Consider the following 25,180-nt stretch of genomic DNA (forward strand, 5'->3'; position numbering starts at 1 on the left):
TGCTGTATTGCTCCTCCTTCACCTGGAGAACTCCCTTGCGAAACTCCCTGTTAGCAGCCCCTGTTCGCAAACGCACCAAACATATTACAATATACTGCTTACTTTAGGCTACAGGTGTCTAGCCTGTGGAATTTTACAAATAAATCACCATTCGCGCTCTCACCTCTATGAAGTGTACTAGCTGAGGCACATCAGTGATTTAACAATATCAGATAACTTTGGACCAGATCCTCAGCTGGTAAAAAACAGAATAGTACCACTGCCGTTCATGGAGTTGTGCTGATTTATACCTAATAAGGATATGACCCTTTATTTTTAGTATATATTAGAGAAGGCAGGGCACCAAACACTTTTGTCATTCATTGCAAAATAGATTTCCTGCAGCTTGCAAACATATGAGCTGAAATAATAACATTGTACTATATAAATTTCCCAGAAAATTTCAATATTCATAATTGTCAAGCAGACTGAATACATTTTTATTCTAATCAAGGCTGCCAAATGCTGCAGTGTCCTAATGGAAAGTGGTAATGGCAAACACTTCCGACTATCTGTGAAACTGCTTTCAGCAAGTGAAATGACTTCCTGGTATTCTGACACTACAGTCTTTGTTGTTTGCAGTGTTATTGTTGCTATTTTGGTCCCGGGATATTAGAGAGACAAGATGGGTGAGGTAATATCTTTTATTGAACCAACTTCTGTTGGTGAGAGAGAAAAACTTCAGGTTTGAAGAAGAGCTCTGTATAGCTTGAAAGCTTATCTCTTTCACCAACAGAAGTTGGTCCAATAAAAGATTACCTCATCCACCTTGTCTTACTACAATCTCTGTCATGTAGTCAGAAAATATTTTATAGTAGGAATCATTAGTCTGTACCTACCCTACCGGATGCCCCATATCTTGTGACCATCTACCAGAAATGGTTGTTTATTGATAGGATGTAGTTCTAATAAAATTTTCAATTTTATATAGAATGTTTCACTCATAAGAATCTCAAAGCACTGCTCAGACTGACATACAAAAACTTCACCCTTCGCTGAAATACAGGCATCTCTGGTGTGAAATGTAGCATCTGTTCAGCAGCATATAGTATCAATGAACTGTTGAGGCGACCATTCTATCCATGTGAAACTGCTAAGGGAAACCAGGCTAACAGAATGTAATTACTTCTATTGGAACTGGCCCAGGCCTGTGCTCTTTGGAATGGTGCCATTTCTTTAATGACCACAGGTGGTCAGGACCTCCTAACTGTATCTCATCCAAAAGAAGATATTCACCCTATATTGATGCTTTGTACTTCCCTCCTTTTTTGTTGTCAATGAAAGATGAGCTTTAGCTTTCTGGCAAGGCATAACTTCTTCTCATGTATTTTTGAAGAAGTACTTTTAAGCTCAAACACCTAAATCACTTTCCACCATCCTAGTAGTAATGTTCTTGGGTCCTCTTGCTGAGTATTCTAGGCATGCCATATTAAAACAGCTCTTTCCACTTCTACTATCCATCACACAATTCTCCCACGTCCACTTGCAGAGCAATAGTTGCTAAGGATGCCAAGGAGAAGTTATAGTCTAGTTCATAAGGGCAACTAAACTTCTTGAGCCAGATCCACAGTTGGTTTATATAAATGTAGCTCCACTGAAGTCAAGGGGAAGATGCTGGTTTACACCAGCTAAGGTTCTGCTCCCTTATGTCCAGCTTCACTAGTCTGGGTACTGTTGTTCTTTCAGGCTTCCATCCTTACCACATGCTTATCCTTACAGGTATCCCCGAACCTCAGGCAAAGGCCTGCCAACTTTGTACATTTTCCTACACCACACACACACACACACACACTGCTTGTTGAAACAAGAATGCCACTTTCATATGGCCACTCACTCTATTCAAATTCTGAGGTTGATACATCCTAACAAGTTGCAGGCAATAAATATATGGAAACTATCCTCTAGAAGGCAGTCTGCTCTTTCACCTCACTGATGTATTTTTAAGGGCTGTTGTGGATCAAGCCATGGCAACACTCTCCCTTAAAATGATCTGTTCCCAGGGTTAAATGTGTTGACCTATTCTTTACCCAACAACTTCTCTCCTTTTTCTACAGTTTGTATTATCATTTACCTAAATTTGTTATGATGTGCTCTTTGCTCTGCAGCCTTGATGCATTTTATAGAACCCTAGAAATGTAGGACTGGAAGGGACCTCGATAGGTCACCTAGTCCAGTCCCCTCCACTGAGGCAGGACTAAGTATTATCTAAACCATCCTTGACAGGTGTTTGTCTAGCCTGTTCTTAAAACCTCCAAAGACAGATATTCCACAATCTCCCTAGGTAATTTGTTCCAGTGCTTAACTACACTGACAGGACTTTTTCCCTAATATCTAACCTAAATCTTCCTTGCTGCAATTTAAATCCATTCATTCTTGTCCTATCCTCCAGTGGTTAAGGAGAACAATGTATCACTCTCCCCTTTACAACAACCTTTTACATACTTGAAGACTGTTATCATGTCCCTCAGTCTTCTCTTCTCCAAACAAAACAAATCCATTTTTTTCAACTTTTCCTCATAGGTCATGTTTTCTAAACCTTTTATCATTTTTGTTCCTTTCCTCTGGACTTTCTCCAATTTGCCCACATCTTTCCCAAAGTCTGGTGCCCAGAACCTGAAGAGTACTCCGGCTGAGGCCTTATCGGTGCTGAATAGAGTGGAAAAATTACTTCTCATATCTTGCTTACAACACTCCTGGTAATATAGCTCAGAATGATGTTTGCTTTTTTTGCAACAGTATTACATTGTTGACTTATATTTAGTTTGTGATCCACTATAACTCCCACATCCTTCTCTGCAGTACTCCTTCCTAGGCAGTCATTTCCCATTTTGTATAAGTGCAATTTTGCATGTCTTTCCTCTGCTCTCTGGACATTTCACAAATAAATAAATCACAGCTTTAGGTAAAGGTGAAGGATTTGAAGATGGGGGGATAATGCATTGATTGGTATAGTACTACTTGGAAGCATGTCAGTTGCCACCTGCCTTTTACGCTACTTCAGAAACATGCAAAATAATTTTCATCCTTTACATCCAAGAATAAGATACAAGGGAACGACAGTCTTCTCCTCTTTGCCTTCACTTGTAGATAATAAGGTCTAATAGATGGCAGAGGGGTTCATTTAACATGTTCTCCATATGGGAAATTGCTAACAAAGTGCAGTCATTTAGTAGGATGAAGAAACTTGGAAGACTTCAGGAAAGACTTTCATATTGTAACTGGAGTAGCTGATGCAGACTAATCTACTAGACTATGAGGAATATATCTTACTGCTCAAAAAATATTTCCTTTCAGACTAGGGTAGCAGAGATGTACATTCTGCAAAGGAACCCTAGGATTCAAATGATCTAGCCATGTCCTATGCTCAGTGTTTTAGTTAATAAATATAGCCTGTGAAATTACTCATCTGGAGATTACTTTTGAACCCACCTTTTAGCTAAAGGAATTTATCTTTGGATAAATATACTCAAATATATACACATGGCATATCTTCTAGCCAAAAGGTGTACTGTGATAATAGAAATCAGAATACACACCCACACTCAGAAAGCTGACACATGATATGAAAGCTATTAAATATCCTTTTGAAAGATCTTTCCAGAAATTCAGTGCCATACTCTGATTTTACATGCTAGCATATTTTGTCTATATAACTCCAGGGACCTAAAGTATAGATCAAGAATAAGGAAATCTACGCTATATACAGTTTTAGTCCCTTAACCAACTTTCATTTAGTAAATGGGAATCTTTCCATAGTTTCTAATACACCCATATGCAAGGTCATACATCTAGGAACAAAGAATGTAGGTCACATTTACAAGACTGTATCCTGGAATGTAGTGAAATGGAAAAGGACTTTAGAAATCATGGTAGATAACCATTTGAGGATGAGGTCCCAAGGGCTGCTATTGCTAAAAGGACTAACACAATTCTTGGATGTATAAGTAGTGGAGTAGGGAGGTGGTATTACCTCTGTATATGGCATTAATAAGCCATTACTAGACTACTGCACCCAGTTATGGTGCCAATACTTTAAAAAAGGATGTTGAAAAATTGGAAAGGGCTCTGAAAAAACTACAAGAATGATTCAAGATCTGGGAAAACAGCCTTACAGTGAGAGTCTCAAGAAGCTCAATATATTCTGCATTTCTAGAGAAGGTTAAAAGATGACTTGATCACAGTCTACAGGAACCTACATGACAGATTTCTGCTAATAAAAGGCTCTTAAATCTAGCAGAAAAAGCCATAAGGAGATCCAATGGTTGGACACTGAAGAGACAAATTCAGACTAGAAATAAGATGCAATTTTTTTAAAAAATTAGGGTAATTAAGCATTGGAATAACTTACCTACAGGCACAGTGGGTTCATCATCACTTTGTCTTTCAATCAAGATTGGATGTCTTTCTAAAAGATATGTTGATAGCTGAACCAGAAGTTATAGGCTTGATGCAGAAATCACTGGGTTAGGTCATGTAGAAGTCAGACGAGTTGATCAAAATGGTCCCTTGTGGACTTAATGTCTGCTATGATAATGGGAGATAGATTGGATCCTTAGTTCTGTCTTCTATAGATGTGTCCCCCACTTCATAATAGTGGAAAACCTCTTCTTTGTTAATACAAACTGGAACAATATTTTTCAAACTGTCAATAGTTTGTTTGGGATTGATCAGTATTCTTCACCTGCTATCTCCTAATGAGCACATAATCTCTAACTCTCAGATATTACATTGATGGGCACCCGAGAAATAGCTTCAGCACTGATATTTGTACAATTTCAGCTGTATGTGATTAAACTAATTATCAGTCATAGTAGGAGTATTAAGTATCAGAGGGGTAGCCGTGTTAGTCTGAATCTGTAAAAAGCAACAGAGGGTCCTGTGGCACCTTTGAGACTAACAGAAGTATTGGGAGCATAAGCTTTCGTGGGTAAGAACCTCACTTCTTCAGATGCAAGGGAGTAGGAGTATTGTTATCACAGCTGCCATTTTGTATGGTTCTCTCTACCAGAAAAACATATTTGTATTTGTGCGTGTGTGGTGGGGGCGGGGGGAATTTAGTATAATGATATTTTGAAAGAGAATAGAATTTGTCTGGTTTGGAGTCCATCCTCATTGTGTCCATTTCTACTTAGAATCTCACCTAGATTGTAAGATCTTCTTCAGGACAAGAACCATCTCTTGCTATGCCCAAGATTTTTAAAAGTGACTAGTGAGCCTGGGTACCTCAAATCAGACATAACTAAAGGTGTGGTTTTCAGAAAATGCTGTGTGCCCACTTTAAGGTATCTCAAATTGGGTTCCCAAAAAAAACCAAGTCCTCCAAACTCACTAACCACTTGAAAAACTTTGCCTGTATGTTTGTACAATGTCCAATGTTGGCCTCATTAGGGTGCTCCCTAATAGGAATAATTAATAATAATGGGGATGTAAGGAAGGTGATCTTTGGTTGCTTTGGAGCTGTCCATGCTTGTATGTCATAAGAGCCTGGCATTGATTTTAGTGGGACAGGATTTCACCCATGTCATTAGCACTCACTGAAACAAATGGGCTGCACTGTCACTCAGGTTGAACTATTGTTACATTAATACATTGTTTTTCAAACACTAAGTCTGATTTTTAACCTGCTTAAATATATACTGACATAAAGGTCTGAAAGAGTACTAGCCCTAGCATGTGTGGCTACATTGTAAGTAAGGTATATCGCACCCTAAGGTCAACATTGGCAGTGCCTGTTTACTTAAAGATTACATCACTAGCATGTTCAATAGTACAGATTCCCATTCAGATGCAGCACCTGTGCTGCTGCTGGCTTATAAGACTAGTAGATAGGAAGTAAAATTAGTACTTCGTGTGACTTATGAGACTTAAAAAGGATTAGGTGACTTCTTCATCTGAACCCAAAGTTTTTTGTTGAAGAATACACATGAGTATAATTGCAAAAGGAAGTCCAGTGCATTGGAAGAGGGCTCATAATCAGACATGCCTAACCCGTGAAAAAAATGCAGAAATTGGGCTTGTTTTTGGCTTAATTGGATTGTAAATTGCTTGTTGGCTAGTTTTTGGCTTGTAGCTTGTTGCTCCTTTTTTTTGATCGTCTCCCGGCAAGGGGGATTAAGGGAAGGCAAGGGGCTGGGGGAGAGAGAGTCAGGGGTGCACAGCAGGCCCACCACAGTCCCAGACTGCACGCCGGGGGGGGATCTAGTCCCACAGAGTGTTGGGGTTCTTAGGGTTTTTGGCCTTGTTTTGAAATGGGATTAGCTTGATTTTTGGCTTATTGTGAAAGTCGGGGTGCTTATTTACTGCGTGAAAGTTGGCAACTTTTTTTCAGGTATCTAAAAGGGTGTCATAAGGAGGAGGGAGAAAACTTGTTCACCTTAGTCTCTAAGGATAAAACAAGAAGCAATGGGCTTAAACTGCAGCAAGGGAGGTTTAGGTTGGACATTAGGAAAAAGTTCCTAACTGTCAGGGTGGTTAAACACTGGAATAAATTGCCTAGGGAGGTTGTGGAATCTCCATCTCTGGAGATATTTAAGAGTAGGTTAGATAAGTATCTATCAGGGATGGTCTAGACAGTATTTGGTCCTGCCATGCGGGCAGGGGACTGGACTCGATGACCTCTCGAGGTCCCTTCCAGTCCTAGAATCTATGAATCTATGAAAAACTGTATTCATAATCTGTGTGGGAATGGGGTGAGGGGAGCAAGCAAACCATGAGAAAAATGGGAATAAACATCTGTTCATTCTATGGTTCTTGATTGTTTTATTTTCTGCAAAAGCTTTATTTAATAGATTCAAATGGCATTCCTGATTTTGCTAAATCTAGAGTGAAAATGACCCGTCAGGAAAGAAAAAATTAACAGGCTGTCTCTGTCCATGTTTCTGTCAAACTTTACATCCTTTAAAATGTTGTTGTTTTTATTCTATTTTAAAGTTAATTCATTTAAATGTAAATCTATTTCTTCAATTTCTTTTAAAAATATGTGCATATATAATATAATATTAGGGAGGCCTAAGAGAAAACTGCTTTGATGCCATTTGAGAGAGCCCTGCACTAAATGGGTTCAGCATCATGACTCTAGATCAAACTCTGATTAGTGCAAATCAGTTGTGATGCAGCTGAATATGATGACTGGAAGCAGACAATTTTCATCGGGATAACATTTATGCCCATGCAGACTCCCATTGAAGTCAGTGGGCTCTGCCTTAGGGGGAAGGCCTTGGGCTTCCCTGTGTGGATCACACTGCAGCATCGGGCTCTGAAATTATACATTCTTCTGGGCAGGGCTCTTGTTGTCTTACATGTAGGGCAGGTCTTCACTACCCACCGGATCGGCGGGTAGGGATTGATCTATCGGGGATTGATTCATCGCGTCTTGTCTAGACGCAGATAAATCGATCCCCAAACGCACTCCCTGTTGACTCCGGAACTCCAGCTCACGACCAGGTAAGTCGACCTAAGATACGCCGTAGCTGAAGTTGGCGTATCTTAGGTCGACCCCTCCCCTAGTGTAGACCAGGGCTTAATGTGAGATGCCTAATGTACTTTTATGTGCTGTAAATAAGTGGCTCTCAACCTTTCCAGACTACTGCACTCCTTTCAGGAGTCTGATTTGTCTTGCATGCCCCAAGTTATGCCTCACTTAAAAACTATTTGCTTACAAAATCAGATAAAAATTCAAAAGTGTCCCAGCACACTACTACTGAAAAATTGCTTACTTTCTCATTTTTACCATATAATTTATAAAATCGATTGGAAAATAAATATTGTACTTACATTTCAGTGTATAGTTAAGGCTAAGATTTTGTCATGGATATTTTTAGTAAAAGTCACGGACAGGTCACGGGCATTTGCCCGTGACTTTTACTAAAAATATCCGTGACAAAATCTTAGCCTTAACTATACACTGTCCGTGACCTTTACTAAAAATATCCAGGACAAAATGGGGATCTGCGGGTCCCCGCACTGTCTGAAGCTAGGAGGCGCCTGCAGCAGCGGGGGGGTATCCCTGCTGCCTTTTTTTTTTTTCTCCAGGCGCTGTACGCTTCCGCGGAGTGTCAGGTCAGATTCAACTGGACCCTGACCAAGCTGGTCAGCTTCGGGCACAGGGTGCATCAGTGGTGTCCGATGTCGGGCCAGCTGTATGCTCTGGCAATTGAGCCCTTCCTCTGTCTCCTCCACCAGAGGTTGACAAGGTTGGTGCTCCGAGAGAGCAGAGTTGTGGCTGGTCCTGTTGGCGTACGCCGACAACGTGCTCCTCGTGGTTCAGGACTCTGGTGTGAGTGGAGGCCTACTAGGCCATCTACTCAGCAGCCTCCTCCTCCCGGGTCAACTGGGTCAAGAGCTCTGGCCTGATGGTCGGGGTCGGCAGACGAGCTCCCTCCCACCTGCACTTCAAGCCATTTGGTGGGGCACGGGTCTGCTGCTCTATCTTGGCGTCTACGTCTTTCCGCCACACATTCTTCTCTGCCAGAGAAGTAGGCAGGATTTGCCAGGGTGGGCGAGTGGCTGTGGCGATGGACTCCTCTGGTGCCTCTCCCTGCAGGGGAGGGCACAGGTGCTGAACCAGCTAGTCCTGTCAATGCTCTGACACTGGCTCGACACCCAGTGACGTAGCCAGGTTCTAAGAGCAGGGGGAGCAAACATTAAAAAGGGGCCCCCCCTTGGCTCCTCCTCTGGCCACGCCCCCTTGGCTCCTCCTCCGGCCGCTCCATGCCCCCCCCCCACCTTGGCTGGCTCCTCCAGCCACGCTGCGCCCCCCCCCATGGCTCCTCTGGCCATGCTGTGGCCATGCTGTGCCCCCCCCCCTTCAAGCCTGGGGGGGCGGCGCCCCCCCCCCCAGTTCCAGCCCCGTGTGTGTGCAGGGAACAGAGGGGGTTACAGCCTGGATCGGGGGGTTACAGGACCCGGCTCTGCTCAGGGGTTCTGACCCCTCATGGCTGGCCGGGAACGCAGCTCCTGGCGGGTCCGAACCCCTTGGGCAGCGGGGCAGTTTGGGGGAGTCTCTGCTCTCCAGGCTGAGCGCCGGCCACCCCAAACTCATCCCCCGCTTGCCTGGCTCAGGCAAAGAGCCAGAGGCTCCCGCCTAGGCTGACATCCCCACACGCCTCTGTTCTCCCCCGTGGCCTGCCTGCTTCCCTTCATTCACCCCGGAGCAGCTTGAGCTGCTAGCTCCATTTGCCTGTCTCCTTCCCCTTCCTCGCCCGAGGCCCCCCCCGCTCCCCCGGCTGCGCCGCCCCCCCCCCCCATGGCTCCTCCGGCCGCACTGTGGGCTGCCATGCTGCGCCCCCCCTCGCTCCTCCAGCCGTGCCCCCCCCATGGCTCCTCCGGCCGTGCCGCCCCCTCCCTATGGCTCCTCCGGCTGTGCTGCCCCCCCCCCTTGCCTGCAGGAGCCCAGCGCCGGCCCGGAAGGCCAAGCTTCAGAGCGGAGCGTGGGCCCTGCCCGCTGGCACCATGGTAACCCCTAACTAAGGCGCCGCTTTTGGAAAATGTACTGAGGGGAAGCGGCTGCTTCCCCTGCAGCCCCCCAGCTACGCTACTGTCAACATCCTGAGCCCAGCCCCGGGGATTCTGGCCCAGCTCCAGAGGGTAGCTCTGGAGTTCTTCTGGCCAGAACTGCACTGGGTCTTTGCAGGGGTTCTGAGGAGGAGGGAGGACAGGGCCTGGTCTGCCTTTGCAGCCAGGTCCATGTCTTCCACCTCCAGGCCCTGCAGAGACTCCTTTACGGTGCAGGCAGTCCGGCATGGAGCACGTTGGCGCACGCCTTCCTCCGTCGCCTCTGATATGGCAGGCAACTCTTTTCTCCATCCAAGGGGTCTTCTGCAAGACCTCTCCGAGCTGCCTGTTTTCTGCCAGGACCTTCTCCAGACTTGGAAGTTGTTCTTGGTGATCAGGTCCATTGTGGCTACTGAGGGGGCAGAACTCCTTGCGGAACCCCTGCTACACAACCCCTACCTTTGTGTACAGGTGGCGGAGTCCCCCTCAGTGCGCCGGAGGCTGGTCCTGGCACAAACCAACAGAATCGGAGACCATCTCAACTATGACAGGGGGGACTGGGTGGATCCCCGGGTGCTCGGTCGGCGCATGGGGCTCTCCCCCCTGCAGGCCCCCCTGTGCATACTACAGGAGGTAGGGGCAGCCTTGTCACCCACCTCCCAGGTTTTCCAATAAGGCAGCTGTGGGGTTCCCCTGCCTCCTGTGTTAGCCGAGAGCTGCGGGGTACTCCCACCACTCACAGCTCATGGGGCCCGTGGCAGCTGGGAGCTTGGGGGTTCCCCCACAGACACGGTGGCTGAGAGCTGTGGGATACCCTGCCGCCTGCGGAGGCCAGGAACTGTGGAATACCCCTGCTACCCACAGCTTGGGGGTTTCCCCACGGTGGCTGAGAGCTCGGGGGTTCCCCCACTGCCCGCAGCAGCTGGGAGCTCAGGGGTTCCCCTATCACCAGCAGCTCCAGGGGTACCCACTGCCTGCAGTGGCTGGGACCTGCAGGGTACCCCGCCGCCTGTGGTGGCTTGGTAGGGTGACCAGACAGCAAATGTGAAAAATCGGGATGGGGGTGGGGGGTAATAGGAGCCTATAGAAGAAAAAGACCCAAAAATCGGGACTGTTCCTATAAAATCGGGACATCTGGTCACTCTATGGCATGGAGCTCCAGGGGCCTCCAGAGGCAGCTGGGGTACCCCGCAGCTGCCTGCTCCTGCGGGCAGCAGGGGACCTTGCAGCTCCTGACCACTACAGGCTGAAGTTATGGAGGTCGCTAACCCCCTGCCCCAGCCCTTACCCCCTCCTCCACGGCCTCACCCCAGAACTCGCACCTCCAGTCGGAACCCTCACACCATAGGCGCCAACTTCCCCTCTGCCCCATGGGTGCTTGACTCCCCCTGGCCCCACCCCTGCACCACCCTCATCCTGCCCCAATTCCACCCCCCTTTCTGCAGGTCCCCACCCCCGCCCCGCCTCTTTACCGCCTCCTTCCCCGAGTATGCTGTTAGGCGGTGGGCGGGAAGCGCTGGGAGGGGGAGGAGTGGGGATGCGGCACCCTCAGGGGAGGAGGAGGTGAGGAGGGGATGGGGACGGAGCACCCGCTAATTTTTCCCTGTGGGTGCTCCAGCCCCACAGCACCCATGGAGTTGGCGCCTATGCCTCACACCCCTGCACCCCAACCGTCTGCCCCAGCTCCGAGCCCCCTCCAACACTGTGAACCTCTTGGCCCCACCCCCACCACATGAATTTTGTTATGTGCATTGATATAAAGGTGATGTGTCACACATCCCTTCTATATTGGTGCACATAATAAAATTCATTCTGCACATGGGTGGGAAAAATTAGAGGGAACACTGTAGAGCAGTATAAACAAGTCATTGTCTGTATGAAATTTTCGTTTGTACTGACTTTGCTAGTGCTTTTATGTAGCCTGTTGTAAAACTAGGCAAATATCTAGATGACTTGATGTACCCCCTTGAAAACCACTGTGTACCCCCAGGGGTACACATACTCTTGATTGAGAACCACTGCTGTAAATAATAAGAGTGACCAAATTACAAAACAGTGGCTGAGTCAGGTTCATGGCAGCAGATCATCTTATGTAATGTGGAGAACCTTTGAATACAGCAGGGAATGCCCTAAATAAATCTTATGAAATTAGGATTGAGACAGAGGTTGTCTCAGTCATTACTTTCTCCAGAATTTTGTTTTCTAGCTAGTCTAAAATCGATTCTGAATGGATTGGTAAACTCTTAAGGCCAGGGATTGTATCACTCTGTGTGTACAGTACCTGGAACAATGGGGCATCTAGATACCACTGAAATAACTAATAATGGACATCTGCAATGTACTATCAATTTTTTGGAACTAACTAGGCTACTATCAACAAAAATGGAAATTGCCTTTTTTTAAATTTAAAGATTAACATATTTAACAACAACAATAATGGGTAAAATGTATTTCATCCACAGAGACTGTAATTTTCTTCACTGTTGGCAGGAAGAAAGAGAAATTAGGATAGGAAGACAGTAATTCTGCACTGAAATCAAGGAGAAAAGCACTAGATTTATCAATGTTTAGGTAAGTTGCAATTGATTATTTAGGTAAATGTAGATTTTGTTTTATTCTGACTTGTATCTCTTTCTTACATTGCCAGAGTACATCTTGGTTTTTCAGATTAATATATATAACACCCTTACCCACCTTTCCATTCCTGAACAGAATGTCTTTGTTTTCTTTCCATCTTCCTTGTTTTGTACTCCTGTGCTCCCAGACCAGACTTCACCCACAGACCATCCCATTTATCACCTTGACATAAGCACTGTATCCCACGTACCCTTTGGGGAAATGGCCTGCTTTGAATGAAAGGGTTGAAGTACAGAAATGGCAACCTCCATGGAATAAGATCAGCTATCTTTAGCCATAATAACATTCAAATTAGTATTTCTTAAGTAAATTAATTTGCTAAAATTCTTGTAATGTTCTTGGATCCTCTTGCTGAATAGTGTAGGCATGCCATATTAAAGCATTTCTTTCCACTTCTACTATCCATCACACAATTCTCCCACATCCACTTGCAGGGCAATAGTTGCTAAATATACCAAAGAGAAGTTATATTCTAGCACACAAGGGCAACTAAACTTCTTGAGCCAGATCCTCAGCTGTTTTTTTTTTTTTTTTTGACTTGTAGTCACATTTCTAATACTTTGACAAATTGTACGTGACATGCACAACCTTTCAGATTACTGTGCTCCTGGCTGACAGATGCCTTGTGCACACAGATGTCAGGAATCAGCTTCCAAATCACCATCTCAATATGAGAAGCAAAGGATTTGCTGAGACAATCACTCCATTTGATTAGCTTTCCAATAGCTTTTTTGCCATTTAGAGCAGTGAACTTGAGTTCAGCAAAGTAGAAGTTGCAAAGTGATAAAGTAGAGACACTTTAATCTGCACTTCTGATTAAATCTGGTTCAATCTGCAGTATCAACCACACTGTAATTTGTAGTTTGAAGGTTTTAAAACATGTTTCAGAGAGGAGGAAAGTGCTGTCAGATCATTTCTGGCACAAGACGGAATGTTTATACAAACACTCTCTAGCACCATAAAAGAAGGCTTCCAGGTAAATCCAAGATGCAAGTAAAGCCCATCCCAGATATACAATTACGATGGCTAAAAGTGACTCATCCTGACAGATAGAAAAATATATTTATATATGTCTTTGAAATCAGCAACTAAACAAAAAGGTAATTGCTGCCACAATTATACATGATGCACCACTAATAATAAATTAAAAGTGTCACGGTCCAGTTTCTGGTTTCAGATCAAACTCGTTAAGCCAAGCAGAAGATTGGATCTCACCGAGCCTGCTTTTAGAGAAGAAAAATTAAGCAATGATTCATAGTGTAAGCCCATTACATAAGAGGAAAAAAGGTGGTGGTGGTGAGAGGGAAAACCACCAGGAGCATGTGAAAAAACATACTTAAATTTTATATGAACAGATCAGTGTCTTTAATAAATTAATAAAAAGGAATATCCTATATCTACAGTGATCACATGCATATAAGGATCTTTTTGCAGTTGATGACATTAGAAATACCAGTTCAGGGACACTTGTAAATAATTCTCTTGATCACTGTAAAAGTCAGACTTTTCAAACTCTTCCCCATATAGCCCACAACTGAAGGTTTTGTAAGTATCTTTTCAAATGATCACAAGGATTGCTACTGTTGTTTGTATTGTGATAACATCCAAGAGCCCAGTGAAGATCATGGCCCCATTGTCCTATGTCCTGAACAGACATTTAGAAATATATGGTCTCTGTCTCTATGGGTCCATATGGGTCCTTTTTTATAAAGAAATATTCAATCTGACTGCAAACCAAGAAAAATGAGACTTTCCTGTACAGGAATATGGAATTTTACTAGTATAGATTACTGGAAACATTATCTATATAACTCTCGTTCCAACTCTCAGTTCTATGTCTCTCCCAAATACTGAAGGAGACAAGGATGTTCAGATGCCAAATTTGTCTTTAATAAGTAGTAGGCCCACCACACATAGATATGATATCAAAAGAACAATAAGATATGCTGGTACATGTTGATGTTGACTAACGCAGTTCGACTGTTTATTTCTTCTTAAATCAGAAGCAATAATGTGGCATCATCAAAAAGACATTTTGTCTAAAATATTCTAGCAAATGAAATGCCATATATGGGACTTCCTCATGGAATCTCTGTCACAGCTGTATGTATAAGCTTGGTAGAATTACAATTTTATTTTTGTATAATTTTGATTGATATCAATGTTTATTTTTAAGCATTTTTTATTTTTATTCGTTTAAATTTTAACAGTTGCTGGAAATTATGGGGGTCAGACAATAATCAAGTAATGACAGTAGATGTTGAGATTCAAAAAGTTAAAGTTCTATAACCATTAAAACAGAAATGGTCAACATCACATGTTAAAATATACAAAGTAAACAGCCTTAAATCAAACTCTAATAAATTTTCAAGCAACACTTTTCTTACTTTGCCTATCTGTAAATTTTGTTTCTTATAGATGGAAATATATTTTTGTTGGTCTGCGAGTGTATGGTGAAGTAGACGATTATCCACATTTACCAATAAGAACCTAATCCTTTCAACTAAGTGTATATATGTATAATAATTAATAAATATGTGGTAAAAATGATCCAACGTGGGCACCTAATCCATATTTAGGTACCTATATGAATGGCCTGATTTGTAGAGGTGCTGAGCACCTGAAGTTCTTATTAACTTTGGTGGGGCTGCCTCGGAGCACATGCTGGGGATCAGGGCAGATTTTCAATAGCAGGAGGAGCAGCTGCAGTGGGAGCATGTGCCAAGGACTGGGGAAGGTTATCAGAAGCAGCCATGTAGATCACTTGGGTAGCACTTCCCAGGGATCAAGGAGGGTTCTGGTACTGCGATCGCCGATGGGAGAGTGAGTTGACTGATGACTCCAGACAAAGATCTGTCAGCCTTGTCTCTCTATTGTTGGAAACATGCCTTGAGCCCCAGAACAGAATGGCCACCTATTACAGCCGGTCTGTAATCTGGCTCATTCTGTAAGGGCGAATGTTCCCACAGCAACCTTAACTCTAGCCCTTGTGAGCATGCATCACAATAAGGTCTTTGGAATCTCTTATATGGACTCTATTGACTGCATCTCTACACTGCGATCAACAGGGTAGGAATGAAACTATTCATTGCCATGGCTGGCATCATTCAAGTCTCCAGTCAAGAAAATTTGTGTCTGGGATGCCCGCCAGTGTCTTTTCAGCGTGGCTTGGTGGAAAACAACGATGCCTTGAATACGATGTGTTTTAACAAAAAATAAAACGCTTTCAGTGCTAAAGAAAATGCCTTTGACTTTGTTCCCCCTTCCCTCCTTGCAAAGTGTCTTCAGTGTACGACTGCTGCAACCCAACTTTGTCACATTGTACAGCATTGTGCAAGGTCGCTTTGAAGTGATTCAAGCAAAAGGAAGCCGTGTGGCTATGGAGTCTAGATTTTCAATCTAGACTGGAGGCCTTGTTATTGTAGCTTTACTTTTGTGAACAGTTCATTGCTTTGGTGCCTTGTACACAGTGCATTAGGCACAGATATTGGGCTGGGTGAAGCTGCAGAAAGTTTTCTAAAGCTTCCTTGTTCTCTTAGCCAAGCATGTGCTACTTATTCCAGATTTTGTGGATCTGTCCCTGTAGGAGATTGGGCAGACATAGACTCCTGGGAGTCCCAGGTTCAAATCCCAGGAGAGTCAACTAAAATCTTTATCTGTGTGAGGTAGTAAAGTATTCCAGGCAGTTGACTTTGTTTGGGATCTTTTGACTGAAACCATTAAAAACTGAAATCCTGCCTTCTTTTAGGGGACACTAAGGGCCAGATTCTGACAAGGCCGTGCATGGATCCAGCAAGGTGGGAAAGGACACAAAGAACTTTGACTGGTTGGAATCTGGTTGGAGAGTGTAGGGTCTGCCTCTTAGTGCACACATGGATGCTGGGTTTCTGCAGGGTGGGAGGCAAATATAGACTGCAAGGGGTATGGCTTCACCCACCTCCACATAGGCCAGCAGCTGGGGAGAATATACTGCATTCTTTTTAAGAGTAGTGTAATTGCTGTGCTGTTGTGCACTGCCTTAGACAGTCAAAATTCTTCTTAGGGATGTTAGATGCTGCATGACTCCCTGATGCACCTGATGGCACCTACAGCACAATCTAGTCTTAATGGCTTTCATAGCTAAAGCTGCTTAAATGAGTAGCTAGCCCACAGTACCATGGATTGACTCTGATACTATAGCACTAGTAACTCATCTAAGAGCCTCGTGCTCTTGATCAAAATGTTCACTGCCCACACTGTTGTTCAGTGTACTATGCACCAGCTGGTTGCTAACCATCATCTGGAGGTGGCTGTAATTCAGTAGTTCCATCTAGATGCCAGAGCAATTTCATTCAATCCTAAAACTTAGAAGGTCCAAACCCATTAACCAGTAGTCGGGGTCCTGGCCAATACACCAGTTCCATAATAAGATTTCTATGGCTTTTTAGTTGGGAACAGACATATCTCATCATCTTTCTTTACACAGGAGTCTGTCTTGTCAGGATTGTTAGAAACAGGATAATTGTGGAGAGAAGGCTTTCTTTACAATAGTTAAATACACATTATACATTATCCTTGAGGGAGCAGTGTTTATGTCCAGTGGTGTATTGGTCACTTGAGATCTTTAAAGACAGTTGTGACTTGCAAAAACACATTTCTGCAGTTAATGTCATTGTTTATAATCAGTCTGGCAGACTTTTAAGTGGAGTCATTCCCCTGGCATTCAGATGGATTATTCCACTGTTTTTGCTTCAGCCAAACAAATTCAGTTTAATTTACTATACATTAAGCTCAAGTTTCTGAGATATACATAATTTATGGTGGAGACTGTTGTAAAACTGCCTGCCCTGCAGGCAGGAGGGCTATGGGGACAGGAAGAGGAGAGAGACAGATTCCCAGGAATCCTGCAGGGAGTTTTAAGGAATCTGCAAATCAATGTATCGAGGAGAGATGTGTTACATTTATAACTGAAAACAGCAAATTAAGAGCAATCTCCATTTAACTGCTGGAGTGCTGCCAAATGATATGCCTGAAGAGTGAGGGCAAATCACAATTCAGGCACTGACACAGATATCAGAAAAAACACTTGGGGTGCTTATGTTCCAATACACTGGGAAAGAGGCCTGAGTCAAAACTGTGAATCCAAATATCCCATATGTTTGGGATTTGTACCAAGAACTGAACTTCACAGCCACCCTTTTTCTCTTCTGTATAAGAGGAGTGAGCCAAAACTCTAAATCTTAATTACCCCACACTTTGGGAAAGTCTGACTCTGGATCCAATCTTTGCGCCTTGGGCCCCTCTCTGTATCACACTGACATTCCAGTCTGTTGCCTTTAAATCAACACTGTCTCCTTCTTTTGTGGCACTGAATAAGCTACAGCAGAAAGCAGCAGCAAAGCATTTAACAGAAGGCAAAGCTTACCACTGCCATTTGATAAAAGACTACAGTAATGGATGGTCCTCAACTCTACAGCCTACAACAGTATTCCAGGGCCCTTACTGGAGTCCTGTTTTTAGTAAAGACAGTTGTTAGTGTCATGACAGACTCTGTGGCAGAATCACTGTGAGAGCACTGGTATTATCTCCTGGATGTCTGTAGCATGCTGCTGGGTACACCACACCCTCCGAGGCAAGCGCTATAGGTGCTGTAAGCACTAAGCCATTATGGCTCCAGCCTTCGGTGGGTTCCCATGAACACTCACCGAGTGAGATGAAGAACAAAGGATTGCTTTATTAGGGCTCCAGAAATAAATGCTGCAGTTACCCTGGGAACAATGGCTTTAAGCTACAAACTAAAGATGAAGCAACAGTTCCTAAGTCAGTCCCTAGGGGCAGTCCAGTACAGCGGTATGAAGGTGTGGCTCCTCTGGCCTAGTGCCAGAGCTACTCGCTTCAGGTCACCCTTCTCCTGGAGGCAGTCACACACTGGTTTGCAGATCCCTTGGCCTGAGATCCTGTCTTGTTCAGATCTAAGAACAAGGCCTCCCTGTTTACAGGTTGCTCCCCAGAATCTACCTGTCATGGCTACTGCTGACCACCTTGCCAACCACAGGCTGCTTCCCAGCCCAGCTCTCAGCATTGCAGTCCCAACTCCCAACCTGCTTGGCCTTCTCTTCACAAGCTGCTCCCTTTAGCTGGCTGTTCCAGCTTTCATGTAGCCTCCAGCTCCCTCCTGAACCAGGTCCCCTCTGAACTTTGGCAGTAATTCTATTTCCTGTGCTCTGCAGACTAAGGCATTTGACTGGCTAGATGTTGTATTGGAGGTCAATATAGTAGTCAGTCAGGAGCCTGTAGGTTTATTACAGTACAAAACACTTCTCCTGGACTGATCAATGCAATATTGCTGAAGGCACTACTGAAGGCTGTCAGCAGAGGGTTTCCTTTTTTGTAGGTATGGGTATGAAAGAACTTTTCAGGAGAAACAGTGCCCTTGTCATTGTGCTCAAGTAAGCATTTGTGAAGATATATATTCACAAAAGAGATTCCAGATTGACTAGAAGAGGCGTGGAGAGTAAGCCTGATGGGTTGGTTGCATAGGGCAAAAAATTCTTTACCTAAAGGAGAAAAGTCCAAAATTATGGGGTTGAAAGGACATATATCCTCCATAGCTTTAGCTGGGGCTGAATACAGAAGACTGTTTAAGGGGCAGTTCTTTCAGGGATCACATTCCGTCTGTGCTCCCATCTACACTGAGGTCCACTTCCAATGTCAGATGTTGGTTTTAACTTTAAAATACCTAAATTGTTTGGGTACTGAGTATCATCTCTCTGCCCATGGGAACTTGCAGTAGCTGAGATCTGCTGAGGTAATAAGCAACACAGGGTCCTATGGCAGGACTAACAGAAGTATTGGGAGCATAAGCTTTCATGGGTAAGAACCTGACACCTTTCGTGGGTAAGAACCTGCTGAGGTAATAATAGCTCCTAGATTTAATCAGGAGTGGTTGGAGGCAGAGAGTTAGGTGAGGGGTGGAGTTTACTTCTCTGGTCCACTCTGGTGACTTTCAGTATGTGCTCCAAAGCTTATCTGTTCTGACAGCCATTTCCTGGCTGTGGGGAAGTGGGCAAAGAGGATGTGTAGAAGGGTGGGGCTGATGGGAGGTTTTTACAGGCACAGTTACAAAAGTAGATGCTGATGTTGGTTCCCTCAGTTTTTGAGTACTCCTTGAGACTCCTGTGGCCTGATTTTCAGGCGTTCGTGCACCAGCAGCACCATTAGAGTCATTTGGAGTTGTGAGGGCCCAGCATCGCTCAAAATTAGGCTCTGGGTTTCTCAAACTGGCAACCCAAACCCGGAGGTACCCAAAATGTGTGTAAAATTTGGGCCTTAGTTTTTGGGAGTTTCTTAGATTTGGGGAATGGGGTCTTACTCATTTTTATGAATTCATTTTTTGTTCTTGGGGAATTGCATCTGGACATTTTTATGACTAGAAAAAGCCAGATAAAATGAATAACCATGTTTTTGAACATTTTTCATAGCTGTACATGTCAGACTTACGCTGCCTCCAACTCTGGAGTTAGCTGAGCTGAAAAGGAGCAGGTGGTTGACGTTAATAATGATGTCATAAGTGCACAGCTGTGCAAAAAAAATTTTTAACTTTCAAGGATTGGATTGCTCCCAGATCACAGTTCATGTGGCTATTATATGCAGTGCCTGTTTAGTCCCCAAAGTGCATTTGTTCTGCTTAAATAAAAACTCCACTCCACTGGCAAAGACCAGTGTATAACATGAACAAATATATCCTGTCCTTACTTTCAAGCCAAGAGTGTATAGGCAGGCACATGTCTGTACTCCAGGTTGTACAGCATATCCTGATGAGAGGTGCATGTTTGTTTTGTTTGTTAATCTTCTCATTTTCACTCTCCTATCTAATTGCACCCATTGGGCTACTGATCACAATTTTTGTCATGGCGGGTCTGCTTTGGGAGATTCTAGGGACGCAGATGATGGGCGGGGATGAGGGCGGGGGGGGAAGGGGACAGGAGGGCTGATCTGTTTCAGATTTCTTATACCTATGTAAAATTCATTGGTATTGTGTTCACTCCTTACTGATCCCTCCAGACTTCTAATGGACATGCTATACTATGTCACAGGTGCTCAAAGTATCTTCTGCAAGGCTGAGAACTTTCCTTGTCACTTTCTCTGTCCAGAAAGATAAAATAACCTCTGACTTTCTGTTTCTATAGATCTCTAGATTCTTTGGAAAACCCATTTTATTTTATGCTTTTCACACTGATTTTTCAGCTGATGCCTCCCATCATTTGACAATGAACTTGGCTGTTATACCAAATAAGCAACCATCTTCCTGCTCACAAAGCATCCTTCAGCTTTGGGCTTCATGGGCACCTGTGAGCCTAAGAAAGTCCAGACTTGCTCTGTGACATCTCCTCTTTTTTAATATAATCTCTCTATCTCAGTGTTTATACCATGCCTGTCACTGTGCTGTCTCTCCCCAGCCTCACTTCTTCACAGAATAGTTTTCAGTGGGCATGACTGATTGATTGACCTGAGCTGAAAAGTCCAAGAGCAGTTTGTCTGGTATTTTGGTTTGGCCCATTATAGCGTTAAGGGTCAGGAGCAAAATTCCGATCTGGACACATCTCTAAGTGACTGATATCAGATCAGAAATGAAGACTTGTGTGTTGTGTCCTACTAACAAGGGGCAACATTTTCAATGGCACCTAAGTGAGTCAGAAGCCCAAAAGTCTTACTGAAAGTCAGTGAGAGTGAGGCCTGGTCTACTATTTTTATTAGATCAACCCAGCTACATCACTCAGGACTGTGAAAAATTTCACACCCTGTGCGATGCAATTAGGTCGACCTAACTCTGATATTCATGTGGCTAAGTCAATGGAGGAATTCTTCTGTTGACCTAGCTACCAACTCTTGGAGAGAAGGATTAACTACACTGATAGAAAAAACCCTTCCATCTACACTATGGTGCTACAGTGGCACAGCTTTAGTATAGACGTAACCTATGTCACTTTTGAAAATGGGACTTAGTTTCCTAAGTCATTTGGGCACTTTTGAAAATTTTGTCATAGGAGCCTGGATCAATACACTCAGTATTAAGATAATGAACCAGGAGCATTACTCACTACATTTATCTTGCCTGATGGTCTGCATCGATGTGATTAAACACACCCAGAGAGTCCTGTCCCAGAATAAACTGTGCCTTGTGCAGCAGCTGAATGGATTCTTTGAAGGCTGTCTCTGCTATGATTGTTTCAAAGTCCTGGTTTGGATCTGAACTAGGATCGTTCCAAGATATTACCATAAATAGAGCTCGACTCTTTTACAGAAAAGCTTTTTTTCACACAACAAATGGGTTATTATAACCCCGATTGCATTTTGCCCATTACAATGTATTGAAACTATATTGGACTTGCACTGTATTTTGCTCAGTAGTGTCCCCTTGTGATAAAGGAGAGACAGGATTCATGTGTAAAAAAATGGGCACAGCTGGGCACAAATAGATCCTGCAGCTCTCTGGCTTGCAAGCTCCCAGCATATTTACATACCTTGTGCAGCACAATGTTACCTCACAGGATCTGTCTAAATCCTGGCCCAGACTTTACTGTGTTGGAATGGCTCGCTGACTGCACTGTCCACGGGAAAGACACTTTCAGGAGATTTAAGTTCACTGGTAGGGGGTAGCAATGTGCAGTATGGCTTTAGATGGAACTCTTCCTCAATGTTTTGGATTTTTGGCTCACCACCCCCGTCCAGTTCCCTTGTTCAATTACCATCTCTGTGAGAGCAGAGCTGAAACGAGCACTAGGTTGGAAATAGGGCAGTGAGACCTGCCTGAACTTGTGTCCATAAGTGTTGGATCAGGACCTAGCAGGTTTTGTTTGTACATTGTTGCAGAAGCCATACCAGGAAGTGAGAAAATACAGGCATTGCCTCCCCTGGGCAGGTCACTTCTCAGCAGCCTGTGGAACTGGAGGGGGTTTGGAACTCTAGGGCTGACAAGTCCAAACTAGCCTTTTGGAACCAACTGAAGTCTTGCAGAGCTGACCCCAGAGTTTTTTATTGTGTTTATTCACTGTGGTATGATTGAGGTAGCACTAGGAAGTGATTAAACAAGAAAACATCCTGGTTGACAAACATTCTGCTGAACACACTCCCTTTTCCTGGGATCAGCCCTGAGATGACATTATTTACCCTTGTGCCTTAGATGTCGATATACACTCCGTTAGAATGTACTGTATATACTCATCTTGACCATTCTACCTCACTGGCAGTTTGAAAAATAACACTGGGTTAATGGTATTTACAATAGCAGCAGCTTGGAAAGCCCACCTGGTGGTGAGCCAGCTAGCTAATTAAACTCCATGCTGGGAAAAATATGAAGGACTTTAATTAGTGCTCACAAAATTTGAAGGCAGCCAGTCAGAAAAATTTCATTACTGAAGATACAGGGTATACCTCATCAAAATGGCATTGTTTACCCACATTGCTTGTCTTACTCTTACCCTTTCTCTCCTCCCTGTCTCTCTACTATTCCTTCTTCTCTTGATCTTTCCCACTCTTTTCTTTCTATTTTCTCTCCTTCTGTCTCATTTCTTTTCTCTTTCTTTGTTTCTGCTGTAGCTGTTTTTAAGGCCTGGTCTACACTACAAACGTAGGTCGACATAAGCCGCATTAAGTTGATCTAATAATGTATGTGTCTACACTACTGAGTCCCTTCCACCAACCTAGGTGGCCTGTAAAGTCGACTTCTGTACTCCACCTCCGCGAAAGGCATAGTGCTTGATTCGACATCCACAGGTTGACATGGGGATAGTGTAGATGCTGCATTGTGTAATTCAAATGAATTGGCCTTCAGGAGGTGTCCCATAGTACTCTGCTGTGACTGCTCTGGAGAGCAATTTCAACTCCACTGCACGTCAGCCAGGTACACAGGAAAAAGCAGCTCCCCTGTTAAAGCCCTGGGAACTTCTGAATTTTCATTTCCTGTTTGATCAGCATGGAGAGCTCGCCAGCACAGCTGATCATGGAGACTCAAGGCCATAAAGACGCTCCAGCATGGAGTACACAGGAGGCTGTGGATCTTATTGCTGTGTGGGGAGAAGACTCTCTGCAGGCAGAGCTCCAAACCAGCAGAAGAAACACTGACATCTATACCAAATTCGCACACAGCATGGGGGAGAAGGGCTACACCAGGGACACACAGCAGTGCCACGTGAAAATAAAGGAGCGTCAGCAAGCATACCAGTAGACAAGGGAGGCGAACAGTCGCTCTGGTTCTGCCCCACAGACATGCCACTTCTATGAGAAGCTGCTTGCAATTCTCGGCAGCGACCCCACCACACTCCATGGACACCTCCCAGGAGCCCTGGGCGACCTCTAGCAACAACGAGGAGGACATTGTTGATGAGAAGGAGGAGAAGAATGAGAGGCAGGTGAGCAGAGGATCCATTCTCCCCGACAGCCAAGAACTCTTTTTAACCCTGGAGCCCGTCCCTTCACAGGACCAGTTGGCAGTGGAGCGTGACGCCGGGGAAGGCACCTCTGGTGAGTACACATTTCCAAACTGTAGGGGTTACATGCTATTATTTTTTATGTTTAATCTGAACAAAAAAGTAGGTGTAGTGGGTATTGGTGGCCATTCCAGCTATGCAGAGGGTGCTTTACGAAAAAGACAGTTTATGTGCACTGGGATGGCCCGGAAATCCTCCATGGAGATCTCCAGGAAGCTTTCATGGAGGTACTCTGCAATCCTTTGCAGAAGCTTTCTGGGAAGGGCTGCCTTATTTTGTCCACCATGGTAGGACACTTTCCTGTCCCACTCCAGTATTAACTCTGCTGGCGTCATTGCAGTACACAGCATTGCAGCATAAAAACCAGGTCTGTACCCAGACACTTGCAGCATCTGCTCCTTGCCGCCTCTGTTACCCTCAGGAGAGTGATATCACATAGGGTCACCTAGGAGAAATGGGGGGAAGTTTTGAATGCTAGCCCTTAAACCACAAACAATTCAACAAGTAATCCGTCCCCTGTTTGGTGAAATCTGGGTCACACAACTATGTTTTCTCAAACGTGCCATGATTGTAGTTGGAAGGGATCACCGTGTATTGCACGCAGCATTGAAAAAAGGGGGGTGGTGGCGGCTTCCTTCACACCCCCCCCCAAATCCGGTGCCACTTTTATAAAAAAAAAATTTACTGTTTGGGGGGTTTTACACTGGTACCTGTCCTCAAGCACCATCCAGGTTGCTAGGGGAAAGGGGGCTTTTCTCAAGTTCCAACATATGTGATCCCAAGGAAGTCTTCACAAAAGCAGCAGCACAAGACCTCTCGCCCATGGGTCGTGGCCTTACTCACCATAGCTGGAGTAGCAAACCAACTCTTGCAATAGCCAGTGGTTGTGGTTATGTTGAGGCTTCCAGGGAAGCGTATTGAGGGGTGTTTTTTTTAAATTAACCTTACACCAGAAACAATGTATGCACTGTCAATGCTACCCTTGTGCTTTTCATTCCTTGCAGCTGAAACCTTGTCCATTGGCGCATTCTCCATACCGGGACAGAGATTCTCCCAGATAGGAAGGCAAAAAAAGAAGACTCAGGAGGACATGTTCAATGAGTTTGGTAGCCCTTGGACTCAACACCGGGGGAGGGTATAAGGACCAGAAGAAACCTATTCCTGAACCTTTGATTGCTATTGCAGTGCATCTGTAAGCAAGCTTTCCTTTTTTCTCCCCCCACGGTGTTATCATCCCAGGTTATCTTACTTTCCTTTGCTATCAGTGTGTATTTGTGTGCATAATAAAACTTAACGGATTGAGGAGAAAAGGCTCTTTATGCAACACACAATGGTTGGTGGGGGTGGAGTTTACAGGGGAGAAAATGCAATGGAGGGGTCAGGTTGGTAAGGAACAACACAGATAAGAGACACATTACTGTGGCTCATTGCTGAAACTGGTTTTCAAAGCCTCACGGAGATGCAGAGCCCCTCGATATGCTCTTCTTATTGCCCTGGTGTCTGGCTGCTCAAAATTGGCTGCCAGGCGATCTGCCTCCACCCCC

Source organism: Terrapene carolina, unplaced genomic scaffold (assembly GCF_002925995.2).
Source record: "Terrapene carolina triunguis isolate 2854851 unplaced genomic scaffold, T_m_triunguis-2.0 Scaffold96, whole genome shotgun sequence".
Lineage (NCBI taxonomy): Eukaryota > Metazoa > Chordata > Testudines > Emydidae > Terrapene > Terrapene triunguis.